General features: G+C 47.6%; 1 protein-coding gene and 1 pseudogene across 1 annotated transcript in view; both read left to right on the top strand.

Annotated features, from left to right (window-relative positions):
- EYA2 (EYA transcriptional coactivator and phosphatase 2) overlaps positions 1 to 19,561 on the top strand; it is a 208,769-nt gene that overhangs the window by 8,636 nt on the left and 180,572 nt on the right. The gene's annotated exons all lie outside the window — the stretch shown is intronic.
- LOC129071015 (uncharacterized) lies at positions 9,487 to 9,557 on the top strand (annotated as a pseudogene).

Genomic DNA, 19,561 nt, shown 5'->3' with positions numbered 1-19,561 from the left:
GGTTGAGGGTCATCCCACAAGGGAAAGGTCGCTGATTTGATTCCCCATCAGGGCACATGCCTGGGTTGTGGACCCAGTCCCTGGCTGGGGTGCACAGAGAGGCAACTGATGGATGTTCCTCTCTCACATCAATGTTTGTCTCCCTCTCTGTCTCTCTCCTTTCCGCTCTCCCTAAAAATAAATAAAATCTTTTTCTTTTTAATTAAAAAAAGAAGAGGCGGTGGGGAACAGGTAGGCATAGGGGGAGGGTGGTCGACTTCCTCTGCCTAAGCCTTGGCTCTGACTTAGAGGCTGGCGACCAAGAGCCTGAAGCCAGGACCCGGGCTTCTGAGCATTGGCCATTTGACATCAGGCAGGTTACCCTACTTCTCTGTGCCTTGGTGTGTGCCTTGGTCTTTCTTCCTCTGTAGAACAGCGTGGGTAATAATATGCTTTCCTCAAAGAGTTATTGTGGAGATCGAGTTTGGAATAGTATGTGGCAAATGGTGCAAATTCTGTCAGTGTCAGTTACTGGTTATTGTTATTGTTGTTATTATTATTATTATTTGCAAGCTGCATGAACCTAGGCAAATGACTTAGGCTCTTTGGATCTCAGTTTCCCCTTTATAAAATTGGGATAATATGATACTAACAATAACTGCTTCGAAGGGCCTTTATGATCATTTAAATGAGCTAATACACATGAACCCCCGTGCCTTGCTACAGGGCCCGTCTGCCCTGATTGCTCCATAAGCCAGCTGTGGTGCTCAAGGCAGCGGGTGCCATGCTTGGGGCTTCAGGGAATTGCCTCCTGGGCCAGTGATGTGCCTTTAAGCCATTGGTCAGCTAAATTCTCTTTTCAACATCAAGCACATGGTTAATAGTGTAGATTTAGAATTCAGATCTGGTCTGAGCCTGAAGTCCGCCACTCGCTGGCTGTGCCACCTCAGTGGGCTCGGGGCCTGCCCGCTCTACCTCCCAGATGCTGGAGGCAATGGGGCCTCTGTTTGCTGGGTGGTGTGAGGGTTAAAAGAGGGCGCACACATAAAGCACGTAGCAGGGTGTTTGGCACATAGTAAGCACTCAATAAATGGTAGCTTGTATTATTATCACCCCCCACTCCTTGCTGCGCCCCCACGCCCCAGAAAGTAGTGCACATTAGTAAATTTTAATTTGAAAATAAAAGAACACATTTTAAAACTGCCAAACAGATTTAAAAATAATATTCATTAAACAAAATTAAAATATTCTATTAAAGCCAGACTTTGGGCTCAGACCAAATTTTTATAACCCAAGCTTAAAGGCCAAGAGTCCCCCAGCCACAATGGGGACATTGTGATTGAACTTGAGACTTCAACACGGCTATTGAGCAGTCTTTGAAATGCACGTTTCCCCGTTAAAATAAAAGGGAAGTCATGGGAAGAAAAAAAATGAGGTTCTTGCTCACCCCAACGAACTTTAATGAATTGAAAAAGAAAAACAAAAGTTTTCTCATTTTTCTCCTGCTACCTTATCCTGCCAAGGACGCATGGCCCCCGCCTAACCCCAGCGTTGAATGGTACCCACTCAGAATGTTCCCGATCTGATATGCTCCACAAGCTAACCTACGGCTTACAGATGGCGGAGTGCATCACTGAGTGCTGGGACTGGGGAGCCCACCTGCCGGGGTTCACATCCCACCGCTGTCACACCCAGCTGTGCCTCGGTTTCCCTATTCTCGGAACGGAGATGAAATGTTGCATAGGACTATGGTTTCAGTGTGTAAGAGTTAGCTGTCCCTATGGATGGTTTAACTTTGTGTTATCATCAAATGAATGAAACTTCCCCAGATTTCTGGGACTTTGAAGAATTAAAGTATACCGGTATGTGTCTATCTGAGAGTTCTGAATAAAAATGATCTAAGTACTCGGGGAGGAGCCTTGGAGAGAGAGGGAAGAAGAAGTAGATTTAAAAGTCTCTCACAGGAGTTGTTATGTGTCAGACATTCACAAAGCTCATCTTATCCTTTCAACAACAACAACAAAAGCCCCATGATGTATGCATGTCCATTTAACAACTGGGGAAACGGAGGCTGGGACAGGTCAAGGAGCTGCTGCCCAGGGACATTCCATCCCGGATCTCTCTGATCCAAAGCACAGACCCATTCCCCCACGTGACCTGCAGCCCTTCTAGAACAAGCGCACAGAGAGTCACAGAGACCTTGCCCCGACCCACAGGGGTTCATGGTTGAGGTTATCTATGGCTGATTCTGATGTTTCTGGGGCATCCTTCACCCTCAACGAGCCTTGGGTCTTTGTGGACTTGCACCTGCCTTAACACTGAGGATGAATGGACTCTTTCTGGACCAACAAGTGGAAAAGGTAATGGCAGTGGGTGGTAACATCTTTCTCTAGGTGACAGTCTTCTTTCTAAAGAACCTCTGCGGTTCCTTGCCAACGAAGGGGACGTGCCCTCCTCCTCAGAACAGGCCGGCCCTTGGCATCCTGTGGAATGCAGGGTTGTCAGAGGTTGGGAAGCCATGGGGGAAGGCGTGGGGTGGGCTCCACACTGCATCCCCCGCCTGCTGTGTGATCACAGGCGGGTCACTTCAGTCCTCGGGGCTCCAGACTCATCACCAACCAGTTCATGGGGCAAATGCTGCCTCTGCGGGATTTGTTCCACTACTCGAACACACTGATGATGGGAAGGCAGCCTGCACGTTCCGTTCCGAGAGTGGCGTTCCTAAGCTATTGTGGAAGTGCAGCCATGCCCTGGGGTGCTCTAAGAAAGGGAAGATTGCTCACTGCTGGGAAATCTTCCTGACGGTTCTTCAGGTAGCGATGGTCTTGGGATTTTACACCTTCTAGAAGAATCCATTAGTCTCTGAAGGGCAGTCTTCGGGTGCTTACCCTTTCCACATCAACTTAAAACATGCGTGAACTTTTTTTTTCCTTTGGAGGTTTGTCTTTGTTTTATCATGCATTTGGAAAAGATAGAACAAACATTCCAAAGAAGTGGTTTCACATGTTTTTACTTCTTAAGACAAAAGTGGTTTAAAATCAAGCCCATCAGGTTGTTGCTAGCTAACGTGGCACCCGTGTGTGGCAAAATTCATCAACGAGGTCTGAGAAACACAAATCTGAAATGTGAACATTTCCCCACGATCTGTTCATGAAAGTGAAATCTTTCAGTTCTAACCCTGCAATTGGCTACAATGAATGAATACCCCAAATAACCATCCTTCTCCTAACCAGAATTGTATTTCTGTACTCCGTTGTCAGGGGAATAAAATGAAATAAATGAGGTTTCTCAAGGATGTCGGTAAAGTTGCATCAGGACATACAAGTGTCGGAACACATTTAGTCTGTGTCTCATATCTTTAGAAGAAGAATGACTAGCCTTTGGATGATTACAATGTTAATAAAAATAACCTCAGCGTGCTTGCTCAATGCTAGGATCTCTTCTGAATGAGTACAGGCACGAACTCATTTATTCCTCACAACAGTCCTACGAAGGGAGTGCTATTAGTGTTTCCATTTTAGATGAGGGAAGTAAGGCACAGAGAGGTTAAGTACCTTACTCAGAGTCATACAGCGAGAAGGCAGCAGAGCCAGGCTTTGTATGCAGGAGTATATATGGTTTCAGAGGTTATCTTCAGGACTCCTGTACTCCCTGAACCACCACAGAAAGAATTAAATTATCTTCTGTTTCACCTTCATTTAACTGGATGATTAATTAGTGATAGGCAGGAAAGGGAAACAAAGGTGGCATTAGTCTTAGCGGTAATTTTTGGTGTTTTATGAAGATGTATTCATGTATCCTATTAGCTTCAGGCGCAGCATAATGCAGGGGTTAAGAGCTGGTCTGCCCAGGTTCAAGTCCAGAGTCTACTACTTACTAGCCACATGACCTCGGGTTTACATAACTTCTTCCAGTCTCAGTGTCCTCATTTATGAGTGAATCCACATCACAAGAGTCAGCAGTGAGCACCTGACACTCAGCGAGCGATTGTTAAGCGCCAATGCTTCCCTGCTGAGGAAAAAGTAACTGTAAAAGTCACATCTTCCAGCCGGGCACAAGTGCACTCTGGTACAGCCTGGTGTCGGGGAGAAGGGAAACGCGCCTGGGGCACGAGGCTCAAGCTGGAAAACAGCTCAGATTTTTCCAGATGACTGAAGAACCAGCCAGAGACACTGGCTTTTGTGTCTCCAGGTGTGACGTTGCCAGGACGAATCCTCAAGACCCAGCCAGCGGCACCGGCTCTTTGCGTCCCCGTGTGAGACATTGCCAGGACAAGTCCTCAGTAGACAGCTTGGAAGTCCCAGCCATCAGGGAACAGAATCTGTACACAGTCACGTGGCCAGCCCGTGACAAAAGACCTCCACCCTGACCCAAGAAGAGCTGGGTCTTTGGGTTGCATGGGTCAGAGTGGAGAAGAACATTTATCAAAACCCTTGCGCTGCAATGCTGCCCGGGGCTCCGATTTCAGGATTCTCATTTTTCTTCTCTTTCCCTTTTTGCTCTTGTGGAAAATGTCTTTTTCTCTGGAAGAGCCTGCCTGGTTTTCAGGGACTAGGTGGGCAGACTTCCTGGGTTTGCCTCCTTTCACCTTCTCCCTCCACCTCACCCTGTATCTCCATTCCCCCCTGAATATGGAAAACGGCACTTCATTCATTCATTCATTCATTCATTCAAAAATGTGTACTAGGCGCACTGCTCTGGATGTGAAGAATATAGTAATGAACAAATGCAACCTAAATTCATTCCCTCGTGGAGCTGCAGTTAAGTGGGGAAAGACCACATATAAACACAAAAATATGTAAAGGACACAGAATATCAGATGGTGATAAGTTTGTGTGGAAAACTCCAGCAAAGGTGGATAGAAGGTACCTGGGGCAGACAGCCACTTGGCCCAGCTCTGAAGGAGCGAGGGTGCCGATATCTGGGGAAGAACATTCTAGAGAAAAGAAAGGGCAAGTTCAAAAGCCCTGTGATGGAAGCAGCCAGGAGCTGGTGGGCCTGGGGGAGATCACGTGATTAAGGGGGCAGCGGGGAGGAGATCATGGTGGAGGGGCCTGATCGGGTGGGGCCTTGCTTGAATCCAGCAACCATTCTATGTCCATCAGACATGTCTGAAGTCAAAATTACTATAGTCTTGGAATTTTTTTTTTTTAAAGATACGTAGCACCTAAATCTGAAATCTGTAATTGCAAACTCTGATACCCAAAGTGGCCAGGCAGGTGACGGGTGAATGAAGTGGGCGCGGGGATTGGGTGGGGGGAGAACAGAGGCTCTGTGTGGCCGTGCATAACCTTGGGTTATTTCAGTGTCTTTCTCAAAAGCCACCGCAATCTGGATTTTTATGGGAATTCTCCTCATTTTCAGGTCACCACAAGGGACCACCAAAATGCACGTATGGGCTCTCAGCTTGTGACTACTCTCCCAAATGTGGCCACAGACCCTGGGAGTCTAATTTCAGTGAAAAGGCATCGAGCCTTCTCTCATTCTCTCTTTCCTTTTCTTTTCACCAATTCCTGACCAGAAGGATGCCAAGAGATGCTAAAAAATTGTTTCCAGGAAAAAGTAGGACTTGCATCTCATGGGGACGGGGGCTGAGACGTCTTCCAAGGAGCAATCAGTTTGCTTCATTTTTCTGTCTTTCTCAAGACTTTTTTCCTGATCATCCCTCATCATGGGTAACGGCAATGTGGTCCAAATCCATCCTCCTTCGGGTTTTCATTAGTTTCATGATGATTATTATTTTGTCATCTGGGGTTGATTTAGGGCTGGTGAAATGTTTGCAGGTTTCATAAATGGTTGTCAGCCACTGTTTAGAATGGCAAAGAAACTCTTGTGTTGTTCACATTGCGAGGACTGGGGTGATAGTTTCCAATGGCTACAGGCATGAAAGTGGAAAAAGGGGGGGGCCTTCAAGGATTCCTCCCAGGAGATTGGAAAGCTGAGAAATTAGGCAGGGGTGTTGGGGGGGGGGGTGCGGCAGAAGTGAGCTCAGCTCTCAAAGCTTTTAAGAACCAAGACACCCAGGCCAATGGCACTGAATTCATCGTGTGCCTTCCCTACCCCAAAGCTGGATGTCCGCAGAACACCAGCCGAGGGGCCACACAGCCGTCGAGGTGGTTCTGCGTGTAAGTAACAGAAAGCTCATTTCCGACGTGGTTTAAGTGAAAGGAAATTTATTGGCGTGGGGCAATGAAAAGTTCTGGAGAGTCTGGTTTCAGGTACGGCTGGATCAAGAGCTCAAGTGCAGGTGATATGCCCAACTCTTAATTAATCCTTATTCATAGGATTCTATACTTTGTTGTGTGCCACCCCTGGAACTAGGGATGGGGCATGAAAGAGGTGGATTTCCAAACTGCAGTCCGCAACAATTATTGGGGGCCAGGGGTTTGGACCCCAAAACTAAATTCTAAGGCACCTCTAGACAGGCCCTCTCCACTCCCCTTCGGGGCTGCAGTGCCATTTGTGAAATCTGTAGTTTTCGCACGTGCTGTGCTCTACTCTGGGCGTATCATCTCCCTTCCTCCTCAAACACTCCTATAAGGATGGAACTTTTCAGACTTGCTGTGTTCTGCCTCCCACATGCTGTTTCCCACAGGCCTAGAGGGTTATCTTTTATTTCAAGTAAAGGTATTCGGGGAGAGTCACCTCTTTCATGGCGATGTCTTGTACAAAATCCGCACTCAGTCTTGAGGACATGCCAGCCGAGCATGGGAGATGCAGTGGATGTCGGGGGAATAGTTGGAAACGCTCCGGTGTCACTCACGGTGTAAAAAGTGGACCTGGCTGCGCTGGGCTTCCATCCCTGGGCCTCCGGTGATCAGCCCACAATTCCTTTCCTCCTCTGAGCTTTGCCCTCCATTCCCACTTCCGCTGGACTTCTCCGTGTTCCATGTAGCGACCCAGCAGTAGGTCTGATGCAACACGGAGGTTGCGTGCCAGCAGCCAAGATGCGTTTTGTTTGGTCTGCAGAACATTTAAAACAGGAAATAGAGCCAGCATTTGAAAATCTGGACATTTCACACAAAAATGCAGATTTCTGGCTTCCATTAAAAAATCAGAAGATGTGTCAACACTGTACCCACATTTCCACATGATTTCCATTGACTGGGGCTGGAAACAGCTATCTCTTTTAAATGGATGAGTTCTCAGTTCACCACAATCCCCACCTCTCCCTGTTATCTCTCCGACGTTGGGGCTCAGGTTCAGTTGCCATTTACTGTCAGGATGATTGTCCTAGAGTAGATTTAAGAGGGAAAGGACATCTTTCCTGTAACCAGGTCTCCATCAAAAGTTGGACAATGAAGTGTAAACCAAGTTGGTCATTAGGATTAAGAAAACAAGAGAAAGGCATGTCTCTGGGTAAGTCAGGGTATCTCAGCCTCGGCACTGTGAACATTGCGGACTGGACAATTTTCTGTTGTGGAGATCTGTCCTGTGCACTATAAGATGGCATTTAATATGTCCACATAGGAACCTTATCCCTTCTAGAAGTAAATTGTTTCCTGGGCTCCGGTTGCCCACGACCAGTTTGGTAAAAGGCGTTTTCTCACCCTGAGTGCGAGATACTGACCCGCACTGTGTCGCCTGGGCCCCGCATTGGCAGGGAGGCTACGAGTCGGCTGATTTTGGCTTAGTCGCAGGCGGACTTGCCAACCATTGAGGCCATATATGACAGCCAGTCTGAGATGTCAGAGAAGGAATTCCGCATTCGATGAGAGGCTGAAAAATCTTAAAGAGTCTTTGAAGAATTTCTCAACTTCTCCCTCAGAGAGGCCACGGTGGGTGGGTGCTGCTTTGAGTAGTTTTGCAAACAGTGGGTTTCACCACGACTGACTCCAGATGCCGCCTCCAGTGCTGGTTCTGGGAGGCTGCGGCACCAAGCGTGAGCTTCCCCAAGACTGGTCCCGTGTGTTGCCTACTATGTCTTTGCAGCTGGTAATGGTGGCCTGCCGTGGAGACCCAAGGAAACACGAATGCCCAGGGAGGGGACGCAGGCCCTTAGGCTAGTACCGGGGACCGTGTGATGTTTTCTTCTTGACTTCGTGCCCGTGGTCCACACCCTGTCAAGTGTCTGAAATACCATCCCTGCTTCGGTTTTCTATAATAATGATAATAGGTGTCAGCGATCCATTCAACGCGCATTTACTGAGTCCCTCCTATGAGGCGGCCGCTGTTCCTGGCACTAAACAGGAGGCCGAGGGCAGAGCTGACCGCGTCCTTGCCCTCTTGGAGCTTGTATTTTGGTGGACGGGAGGCAGACAGTCCACAAGAATTTAAGCACATATACATGTGGTGTGACAGTGTGTGTAGTGCTATGAAGGAAATTAAGCAAGGAAGGACGAATAGGGAGTGTTGGGCAGAAGAAGGAAGAGTGGTGCTTTTAATTTCAGTTTAAATTAAGAGTGGTCCCTGCCGTGGAGTGCTGGTAATCTCTTGAAAGAAAAGGCACTGATTTGCAGTGTTTGCCACTTCCTGTTGTGTAAATGCTCTCACAATGGCTGATTTCAAGCCACCAATGGTTTCACAGCCAGCTGGTCCAGGCTGGCTCTTTAGGGAAGGCCTCTCTAAACCCAGTAGCTAAGAGCGTGTGCAAAGCCCCTAGCGGGAGAGAGCCCGGTGTGTTCAGGAGTGGCCAGGGGTCCAGTGTAGCTGGAGCAGAGGGAGGGGAGCAGGGCAGGAGGTGTGGTCAGCGACGTAGCCAGAGGCAGGCGACATAGAGCACTTTATGCCATGGTTAGGTTTTTGGCTTCTACTCTGAGTGAGGTGGGAGCCACCGAAGGACTCCAAGCAGAGGAGGGACAGGATCTGACTTAACCTTGAGCAGGATCCTTCTGGCTGCAGCAAGAACCAACTGCAAAGGTGGAGCAGGGACGCCTAAGAGGAGACTGTTTAGGCAAGAGGTGACGGTCACTTGGACCAGAGGATGGCAGCAGAAGTAGCCGGACTCTGGATGTATTTTGAAGGTGGGGCCGATGGCATTTTGCTGAGGGAATGATCTGGGAAGTGATATAGAGTCCAAGGTGACTGCAAGGTTTTGGGTCCAAGCATTCGGGAAGATGAGATGGCAGGGGGAGGGGCAGGCCGGAGCACCTCCTGTGAACCTGGCCTGGAGCGAAGGCTTACGTGCTCCACGGTCCCCTTCCGTCCTCACAAGCGGGTTCTCTCGTTATCCCATTTTAGGGATGGTGTGACAGTGGCCTGAGGAGGTTAAACAGCGTGGCCAGGCCAGACCGCCACCACTCCAGGGCTCTGCTGTCCTGCCACGTGTGCCTGGCTGTCCGGCCCCCTGCCCCCCGCTTTGTGTTGAGGACAGGGAGGCAGAGCAACCCCGAAAAGGAACTAATGGAAGAACCGAGACCCCCACCCTTGTTCAGAAAGAGCTCCTCAGAGGTCACGCCAAGCGCGTGGGTTCCGCTCAGTGACACCAGCGCCAGCCTCTTTTGTGGGGTGAACTCCATGAAGACTGATGTGCATAGTAAAGTTTATACTTTAAAAAAGTGAGTAGTCAGCTTTGCACAGGGGCAGCATCGTAGCCAATGAGGTTCATCCGAGGCGCAATTATTGCTAATTGAAAAAATGAGTAGCCAGGAGCTTAGAAGGCTTTGGCTGGGTGCGGACATGGGTTTAAGCCCACCCCTTAGTAGCTTTACCCGCCTGAGCCTCAGAGTTCCTATCTGTGGAATGGGCATGTTAAAGGGCCCCTCTCTGATCCCATGAGACATTGCACAAATGGCGCTCAACCCTGTGCCCCGGCCCAGAGTCCACACTCAGCAGATGGGGCCAGGGACGGGAGTGTGTCTCTGGACTATAACTGTTTGAGAGACGGAATTAGAAAGTTAGGTTTAATTTTAGACAAAAACTAAGTTATCTTAGAAGCTGGAGTGGGACAAGGGGTTGCGAAGCATATGGTAACTGAGAGCTTTGTGGTTTGGCCTTTTCCTTTCTTTCGGCGGGGCGGGGGGGGGCGGGTTGGGGGGGTGAGAGGAGGGCGTCCCGGAGTTTGGAGGCCTCTATCTGTGTTTTTGCTGTGCTCACCAGGCGGCCGGTCCTTGGCCATTTTCTGCGCCCCAGGCTCCCAGAGGAGCCGACCTCGGCCCCGCAGAGCCTCCTGCCTTGAGTTGTCATTTGTCGAAGGCAGAACGGCATGTTCTCTCAACAAGCAAATCCCCAGATGTGAGCGCATTTGGGGCTGCCACGTTTTTCCTGATGAAATTCCTGACTTGGTGTGTTGTGTTTTCTTAAAAACACGCCCACTGCCTCCAAAAACCTCAGCCTGGGAAGAGAAACATTTCTCGTTGAATTACCAGGGTTTGAAATGGTGTCAAATTATGCCCCACCTTCATGGTCTCCATAAGCCAGTCTTTCCATCTCCTGCTTCTGCGGACAGACCCAGATGGCAGGGCGCGGCCCTTATCGAGGCCCGGCCTGGCATTATACAGATGGGAACACTGAGGCCCCGCGAGGCCGGGGAGGAGCGCCGCTCGCTGGGTTGGCCTCCAGGCCTCGGCCAGATCCAGATCTCTGGATTCCAGACTCCTTCATCTGGGGTCACAAACGGGCAGCCTGTGGCCACCTCTACCCCGCAGATGTGTTTTTGTTGGCCCGGGAGTGTTTTAATTTGAATGAGTTGCCAGCGTTTAAAAATCAGGAGATTCCATATAAAAAACCAGATTTCTGGCTTCTCTTGGACCATTGGGAGATGGGCCAAATGAGGTCTGCATTCCTGCGTGGTGACAATTGAGGACCCCAGTAACAACCACTCTGAGCAGAGCATGTCTTCACTTTGCCACAGTTCCCACCCCTCCCTCTAGTAACTCCAGACACTGGTGCTGAATGTCACTTGCCATCGGAGAGCTTCCTGGTCCTCTGATGGTGGAATGAAGACGAAAGTACAGTATTTCTTGAAACTGTGTCTTTATCAAAAGTGAAGAAACAAAGCATGAATTAAAATGGCTATTTGTTTAAAAACTGATGGTACAAAGCACTTTTTGGTGGTAAGGGAAAACATGTCTATGGATTTAATATGCAAACAGAATACATCAGTGTTAAACTAGCCAGTCTCCTTCACTCAAGACGCTGCTGCCCTTCTCTGCCTTCATGACGCCGTGGTCCCTGCAGGCCAAGGACACCGTTCCCTCTTATTTTTTTAAGGCAGATTTAAACTTCTTTGACCTTAATCTGCCCCACTTCTCTGAAACCTGAAATGCTATTAAACCAAATTAAAAAGTTTTAAAAAGTTTAAATAATCTTTAATTGCTCAAGAAAGAGTGTGTGTGCATGTGAGTATACACATGAGTGTGTGTGCGCGTGTGTGAGTTATGTGATGTGTTCTTGATTTATGGGATTTTCCCTGAATAGAATTGGATGAAAGTGTTTTTTTCCCTGGCTCTGGGACGGGCACTTCTGGACTTTGCTGTGAATTTCAGGCAGGGTGCAAAACGCAGGTGGTTTTAACTCTCGTTTCATGATGTGTCAGTGAGCTGGGTTAAGGTTGGATTAAGATTGACTTTCTTTCTGGGGCATATTGGGGGACTCATGGAGGAAAGCGTTGGGGACCCCAGATTTTAAAAATGACCACCATTCTTCTTCCAGGAGAGCTGACCAAGAGAAAAGAGAATAACATTTTCAGAATACCTTCCATATGCCAGAACTTTCTGTGAAGATTATCTATCCTTCTGCTTTCCAAAGTGAGCTTTGGAACTTTCTTTTAATACTGACATGTTCATTTTAGTGTGTATCAGGAAAAAAATAGCAGTAACTTATCAAGTACATGAATGAATAGTATTTCTTAGAATCAGGGTCGATTACTTAAGAAGAAAAGGAGTCCGTTTAAAGAAAAATATGTAAACAGTACAGGTGATTTGTGGGTGTGACAGAATCATGAATGATTAGCTTAATTTAATCTTCACAATACTCGGAAGTGGTCAGGGGGTCAGCTCACCCCGAAGTTGGTCAACCCTCCTAACATCTTGTGCTTCCTCAGAGCACTTATGCTTATCATTAAATGCATAATTGTGTGACCTTTTGCATAATTCTTTCTGACTTTTTAAAACCCTGCCTGTCGTTTTCATTGTATTCCCAACACCCAGGAGGGTGTGCTCAAGAAACAACAGCGAATGAAAGCAGGACATCCTGTTAGGCAGGAGCTGCTGTCCCGTTTTACAGATGAGGAAACTGAGGTTCAGAGGGGCCAAGTAGCTTGGTGGGATATGGCAAAGGCAAGATTCAAACTCTTGACTCTCAGGCTGCACAGAGCCTGTGAACTTTTTGCCAACCACCACACATGGGACTCAGCTCAGACCACGCCATCTGGCCCATAGCAAAATGAGGAAGAGGAGGCGGACAAAGAGCATTTCATGCAACTAGACTGGTTCATTGGAAAGAATAGTCTGCTACTCTTGTTTCCTTTCCACTTTAAAGGTATCGTGTTTTTTTTTTCATGGCTATGACATTTCTCGTTTGCAATTTTTAAATGCTTGGCAAATCAAAATGGTAACCTCTTATGTTGGTTCTCCCAGTTTTTTTTCTTTGTTTTTGAGATTTTGATGTTGGTGGGCTCCTGGAGCCTGAGAATCCTGAGGCAGCTTCAGTTTCCTCCTGAGGTGTTAGCAGGTCGCTGGCTGAATCCCTGACCCCTCGCTACCTCCCCTTCTCAGGAAGGAGGTCAGGCGTGTCTCCCTCGCTCCAAGTGCCTGTGACGCAAAGACAGAAAGCAGAGCAGTGTCCCCAGGTCCTGTCCTTGGACCTCTCCAGACAGGCAGAGCCTGGCCTTTGCAGCTCGTCTGGGGAGGCAGGACCCACCAGTCCTCTGGCGGGTGGGGAGAGGGCAGGAGCTGTGGTTGACAGGGAGCCTCTCCTGGAGCTCTGCCCGCCTGTTTTGACTTCAGCACAACACAGATTGTCTTTTCCTTTTCTAGACCAACCCAGAACCCTCTCATCTCAAAGGTAATCATGACCACCGGCTGAGCAAGGCTTCCGCTCTGGAAGTCTGCCCGCTGGCGACCCCTATCCTGTCTTCCTGGCTTGGAAGCTGGCCAGGTGCCACCTCTCCGCACCCTGCCAGGACATCTAGCTGTGACCGAACTTTGGCTGGCTTTTCATTGGGGAGCCCCCAGGGTGGGGAGGCTGTGACAGTAGCCATGGAGACCTGGGGCTGGACATACCCCAGCGCTCCCCTCAAAGAATGTAGAGACTAGCAAGTGAGACAAGACTGGCCCGGATGTTTACTTGGGCCTGGGCTCTAGGTCCTGTGCTGAGGGCTGGAGCATCACCTCTGAGGCCTGCACAGCACTTCGCAGTTTACAAAGGACATCGATAGCTTTTTTCCTCTAGTTTCCATTTTTAGTCCTGTGTAGTGGATGGAGCCTAGCTTCTATTGCATGTTCTGGTTTTCCTTTCTTTCCTTCCCTTTCTGGTTCCCACTGCACTTAACAGGACGTTTCCTTATTCCCCAGTTCCAAGTGTAAACCTGTGGCCAGGTAGAGACTTTCCTCCCTAGTTCAGGTGAGACCCAGCCAGTCACAGAGCTCCATCCCGGCCCTCGGGGACTGGTTCAGGCACAAGTATGTGATTCAAGTTGAGGAGGAGCCAGTCCTGGGAACTTTGCCGGAATTCTCGGGGAAAGGTACCTCCTGGCCGGCTAACCTAGTGGTATGTGGCCATTTTGCTTAGAAGAGGCCGGACGGAGGATGCAGGCAACCTGGAGGAAGGATGTGGAGCAAAGGCGCCTGATGCTGTCACCTGCCGAATAGCTCAAGCACCTGCCTCCAGCTATTCCTAAAGCTGGAACCATGGGTTGTTCAGTTCTCTTTCATTTACTTCAAAAAGTTTGAATGGATTTTTCTCCCACTTGCTGCTGACTAATAATACAGTTGATTCCATGGACTGAGTTGCCCTGCTTCCTCTAATCATAATGAAACTCTGCCATCTATGAAGCACTCCTGAAAGCCTTTTTATAGCAATTGGACTCATATTTCTACAAGACAACATTGGCCTAATTTTGTTGATGAAGAATCTGAGGCACAGAAGGGAAGGAGAGCACGTTAGCTATTTTTCTCCTCAGGGCATCCTTGCCGACTTTCAGTTTGGGTTGGAAGAATAGTTTTTAATACCCAGGGCTCCTCTACCCCAGGAGAAGGGAATGCAGAAGGGATTTGACCAACAGCTCAAGCGAGCTCAGGAAAGACCCTAACTGCATTACTCTTTTAAAAAAGTCACAGTAAGAGTAAAACTGCCAGTAATTTTAGACGCATAGAGAAGTTCTGGAAGATAGGATGGAAATAGTTAAGTACACTTACTATGGGATGTGGAATGGGAGAGGAGGAGACTTATTTTTCGCTTTATATACTCTACATTTTGAGAACTTTTATAGGGATGTGGATGGCTTTATACTCAAATAAGTGAATTTTGAAATGTAACAGTAGCTGGCTTTCATCTGGGGCAATTAGAGCATCAAATGGTGACTTCTAAACCTTTGAGAATATATGAATCCATGCGCCTGTACCAATAATAAATAGATAAGTAAGCAAACAGGAGAGGGGGAGGTTCATTGGTCACAGAAGAAGCCAAGGACTGGCTAGAAACGGGGAAGCAGGGCTGGGTTGGAAACCCCTCATGTTGCAACCAGTATGGTGAAGACTGGCTCAATAGGGAGCTAGCCTTAGATTCTAAATCTGGGGGGGGGGTGTGGGTGAGGACTAGGATTTTTGCCTGCTCTTAAAGGATCTCTCCACAGATGGCTTATTGATTTCAAGGGGGGAAATAGCCACTGTGCAGGGGAAGACCAGATGATACAGTGACTGGATATGAACGACATCTGAAGGGGAGGGTGGCCGTGTGACAGCCTGAGGGGGCTCCCCATCGACCACGTAGTGTTCTGGCCGAGAACACACAACCTGAATCTACCCATGCGGAGGCCAGCAGACGAACCCGGATCTGGAACCTTCTGTTCCGCAAAGGGCACCTTATTCTTCCGTAATGCCCGTGTTGTAAGAGAGAAAAGGGAAATGTTAAAGGAGCCTAAAGAGACAGGACAACTAACTGCAGTTAATTCAAGACTAGGTATTGATAACAAAGAATTACAAACTACCTGACTTGTGAAAAAGATTAATCAATCATTAAAGTCATTCACTTACTCAACGTAAAAAAAAAAAAAAAAAAAAAAGACTAGGTCCTACATCAGAGCAGGAAATGCCTAAAGGGATGCGTTAGTTGGTTGACAAATTGTAATACGGAGAGTGGATTAGGGAAGATACTGTGTTGGTTTACATTCAGTGATGTTGATAAGTGTCCTGTGATTATGTAAAAGAATGTTCTTATTCTAAGGAAATACACACTGACGTATTCAGGGGTGAAAATCCATGACATATGCAACATTATTAAGTGGTTCAGAAAAAAAAATAGATGTGTCTGTGTGCGTGTGTGTAGACAGAGAGCAACTGACAGACGACATGGGATGGGGTGCTCATGGCAGGTGAATCTGGGTGAAAGATACACAGTGTTCTTCGCACGAGTATGTGTGAAGTTAATCCCAAGTAAAAAGTATAAAACATTACTTCCAGCAAAAGGTATATCATAGTAATACGAGTACGCGGCAGTTACTGAATAGCAAGACGCATTATGTGACTTACTCCTCAGAGACCCCTGACCTCAGGCATGGTTAACGTGTCCATTTTCACAGAAGATGAAATGGAAGTTCAAGGAGGGGAAGGCGCCCCAAGCCCCACAGCAAATCAGGAGAAAGCAGTGTCTGCACGTAAGCCAGTCTCTCCAGACTGTTATCTACTAAACCAGCATGCACCAAAGCACGGGAGAACTTCCGGGTGACGTTTCTAGGTGATAGGCCGATAGAGAGCGTTGGATAACATTAAATCACTTTAGGGTTTTTTTTTAAATCTCATTTGCATTCACTTTCAATTCGTTTATATGCAGAAGAAAGTCTTAAGTTGGTGCTGCATGGTGGTTAACACCAAACACTTGCTGATTCTCATCGAATAACAAAAGGAATCACCAGACAGGGACAGGCTCTGGAGAGAAATTGATAAGGAAACGACAACAATAATCTGCTAGAAAAAAAAAATGGGTGAAAGATACGATCGGGCAATTCACAGAAAGAGAAACACAAATGACCCTTCAATATGTGAAAAGATGTGCAGTCTCACTTAAAATAAAGAATGCACAGTTAAAACGACACCCAGAAGACTGGCAAAAATTCCCAAGTTTGCTGGCATATGCTCTGCTGGCCAGGCAGTGGGGAAGCAGACACTCGTTTATTGCTGGTGGGAGTGTGTATCTATGGCATATGGTCCTTTTGGATAGATCCCCCCGGACTGCCCTCCACATTACAAATGCCACCACCCTTTAACCTAGTAATCCTACTGCTAGGAATTCATGGCAATTACTCATGTGCAAAGTACTCATGTACATGGCAATTACTCATGTGCAAAGCACATGGAAGCATTGTAGCCTGTTTGTAACAGCAGACATTTAGAACGACCCAGGTGCTTACAGGTAGAGAACTGGTTAGATGGATCATGGTTTACCCGCGGTGGGGTTCTAGGCAGCTGTGCAACAAAACGACAGTACTCTCTCGACATGAATTTGGTAAAAACCTCCAGAAGAGTGTTATAGAAAAGAAGTAGAATAACATGCTTCCATTTGCTTTTTTTAAAAGTAGGGGTGGAGTGAATAACAATATACATTCATATTTGCTTTTGTTTACATAAAGATATTTTGAAAGGACATCGATAAAACGGGTTATGAGTGGGTAGTGGGATGGAAAAGAGACTTTTCCATCATATTCCTTTCTACAATAATTGGGCGTGTGAGCTCACCAGGGCTGGGGATGGTGATGTTATGTGTGCTCATGCAGAATAGACCTCAGCTGTTGGGGTAAGCTGTTGGGGTCTCCCTTTCTTTCTCTTTTGGGTCAGGATGTGGATGGAGGGGAAGGAAAGGACAGCGTTCCGGGACTGCCGTATGGAAGGGTTCTAGAAGGTTGTGTGGCCCGGAAGTGGTACCGCGCTGCTGTCGGGGGCCTCTGCCTCTGAACTACAAGCAAGTTCTTCCCTGCAACAAGAGCACATTGTGTTCTGGCCCCGCGCTCCCACCCAGGCTACTTGAAATGCAGATCCTGCTGCCAACAGCTACTCCTAGCAAAGGCAGACCATCATAAGAAGAGAAACGTGAGAAAACAGCAAAATGGAAGCATTGTTCCTGAGAGGGTTTGGAGCACGCTCAGCGAACTGTGGGGTGGACAAACCTGGAGATGTGCTTTGCCTCACAAATATGTGGAGCCAGTGATGAAGATGATGATGGTGATGAAAGTGGTCACCTAAAGTTTGTCTTCAAAGCTGAAAGGAAGGGCCGGCTCACAGAACTAGCTGTTGAAGGGTCAGGATCCCGTAGTCCTGTGGAATCTCCTGTGAAGGGGGTGGGGAATGTTTGGAGAAGCAAAGTCCAGTCTGGAGGCTGGAAGGGGCGCAGTGAGATTGGAGCGATCTTTAGTGAAGGGTGTGAGGCAGGAGACAGAGCTTGTGCATTGAGAGCATAATGGGGAGAAAAGGCCCTTTTTTGAGGAAATCAGAGTTCTCAGGGATGAACTAGTGTCACGTGATAAGAGGTTGCGAGGACAGTTGTAACTTCACACTAGTTAGAGCTTCTGATACTGCGAGGAGGCTGCCTTGTGCCGTAGTGAGTGGGCCGTCCCCAGAAGCATTCAAGCAGAGCCTGGGTGATGATGATACAGCAATTCTAGCTTTGAGCTAGGACGCAGGACTGGAGCAGGGGTTTGCAAACACTTCTCTGTGTGCCAGGGCCAAGGAGACCGAGTAGTGAAGTTTTTAATCCGAAAAATGAAATTGATGTTTATTTAAAGGATTGTGCTTTGAGACTATGCCCTTTCTATATTTGGATGTTCCAGTGTCCTTTATAAAATTACCAGTTTGTGGAATGTAAAAGTCTGGAAGTACCAGCATTTGCTGATGTCCAAGTCTTTTCCATTGCTAAGATCCTGGGATTCTGTGAAAATATGCTTCTGATTTGGATGAAACGGGATAAGGGGAACGCGTGTAAAATCAAACCTAAAACTGACGCATCAAGAAATGACCGTGTCAGCATATTATTTGGAGAAGTGGAGTTCATTACCAGAGGGAACAGCTAAAAAAGTTAACAGCGGCTACCCCCCTGGAGAGCTGGGCTGGAGCGGAGAGTTCTCTCATGTATCGATTCTGTGGTATATGAATGTTAGAACTACATGTATGTCTTACATGGACTTTGATAAAAATTTTTAAAAACCTGAAAAATAAAAGACAGATGATAATAGCTGCCGTTTATTGAAGTCTGTGCTAAGAGCTTTTTAAAAAATATATCATTGTGTTTAATCCCATTTTAGAGGTGAGGAAACAGGCTCAGAGAGTTGAAGTGACTTGCTTGGATCTATAGAGAGGGTGACTCTCAGTTTCTTTTTAATTTGAGAACCCAGGCCAGACTCACATACACAAGGTTCTGTTGTCCCTGCCAGGGTGAGACTTCTGTGTGGGCGGAGGGGAGGGAGAGGATCAGCAGTGGGTGATGCTGCAGAAAGGGCCAGAAGATAAGTGGGAGAGAGGAAGACAAAAAAAGGAGTTTGTGGTTTGGTTTCTAGACTGTACACGTTGAGGAATTGTGCAGAGAAGGCACAGACGCGGGCTGAACAAGAAACTAATAAACAATCGCGTAGGACACCGCTGTTCCTTTCTCCGCTCATTTTGGCCTCGATGGGGAGGGAAGCAGATGGGAGAAAGCAGTTTTCAAAGCGTGTACTCTGTGCCAGGCACCTTATGTCATTATCAACCCGTTTGCCCTCACCATGGCCCTGAGAAATATTAACTATAGAGGTTGCCTTGGAATGCCTGCTCCAGGGTTCTCAGACTTGCAGGGCTGACATTCGGGGCCGGACCATTCTATCGTTGGGGGGCTGAGCACTGTTGGATGTTTAGCAGCTCTAGGGGCCAGTAGCCCCCGCACCCTCTCATCTCAAGTTGTGACAAAAAAAAAAAGTCTCCAAAGGGTGCCAGATGTCTCCACGGAGGCAGGACCGCCCCAGGTTGAGAACCATTGGCCTCCTGTGATTGGACATGTTGTATATATTGTCTTCAATCACCTTGCTAATTAGAGGTCATGATGTCCACTTTATAGATGAGGAAACTGAGGCTGACAGAAGGGGAGGGATTCACCCAGGGTAGCTGAGCTGAGAGCGAGACAGGTTTTTTCACTACTGAACTTAGAAAACCAACTGATGGAGCCCTGCGCCCGGACTTGACCCCAGGTTTACGCCAGGCTGGCAGTAAAACATGGGTAGAGCCTTTTTCTCTTTTTAAGGGCTGTGGACATCTTAGAGGAGGTGCTGGTGTTTCATTAAGTTTTTTTTTTAAGTAGGCTGGACAGCCCTAAATACGGGTGAGAATGTGGAACAATAGGAGCTCTCACTCACTGCCGGTGAGAGCACAAAATGGTACAACCACTTAGAAGACAGTTTTACGATTTCTTATAAAATTACACATACTCCTACCATATAATCCAGCAATTGCATTCCTTAGTGTTT

This window comes from Pteronotus mesoamericanus, unplaced genomic scaffold (assembly GCF_021234165.1).
Source record: "Pteronotus mesoamericanus isolate MK-2021 breed Mesoamerican mustached bat unplaced genomic scaffold, CSHL_Meso_final contig_25, whole genome shotgun sequence".
Taxonomy (NCBI): Eukaryota; Metazoa; Chordata; class Mammalia; order Chiroptera; family Mormoopidae; genus Pteronotus; species Pteronotus mesoamericanus.
The sequence above is the reverse complement of the archived record's forward strand: the minus strand, read 5'-3'. Positions and strand labels throughout refer to the sequence as shown.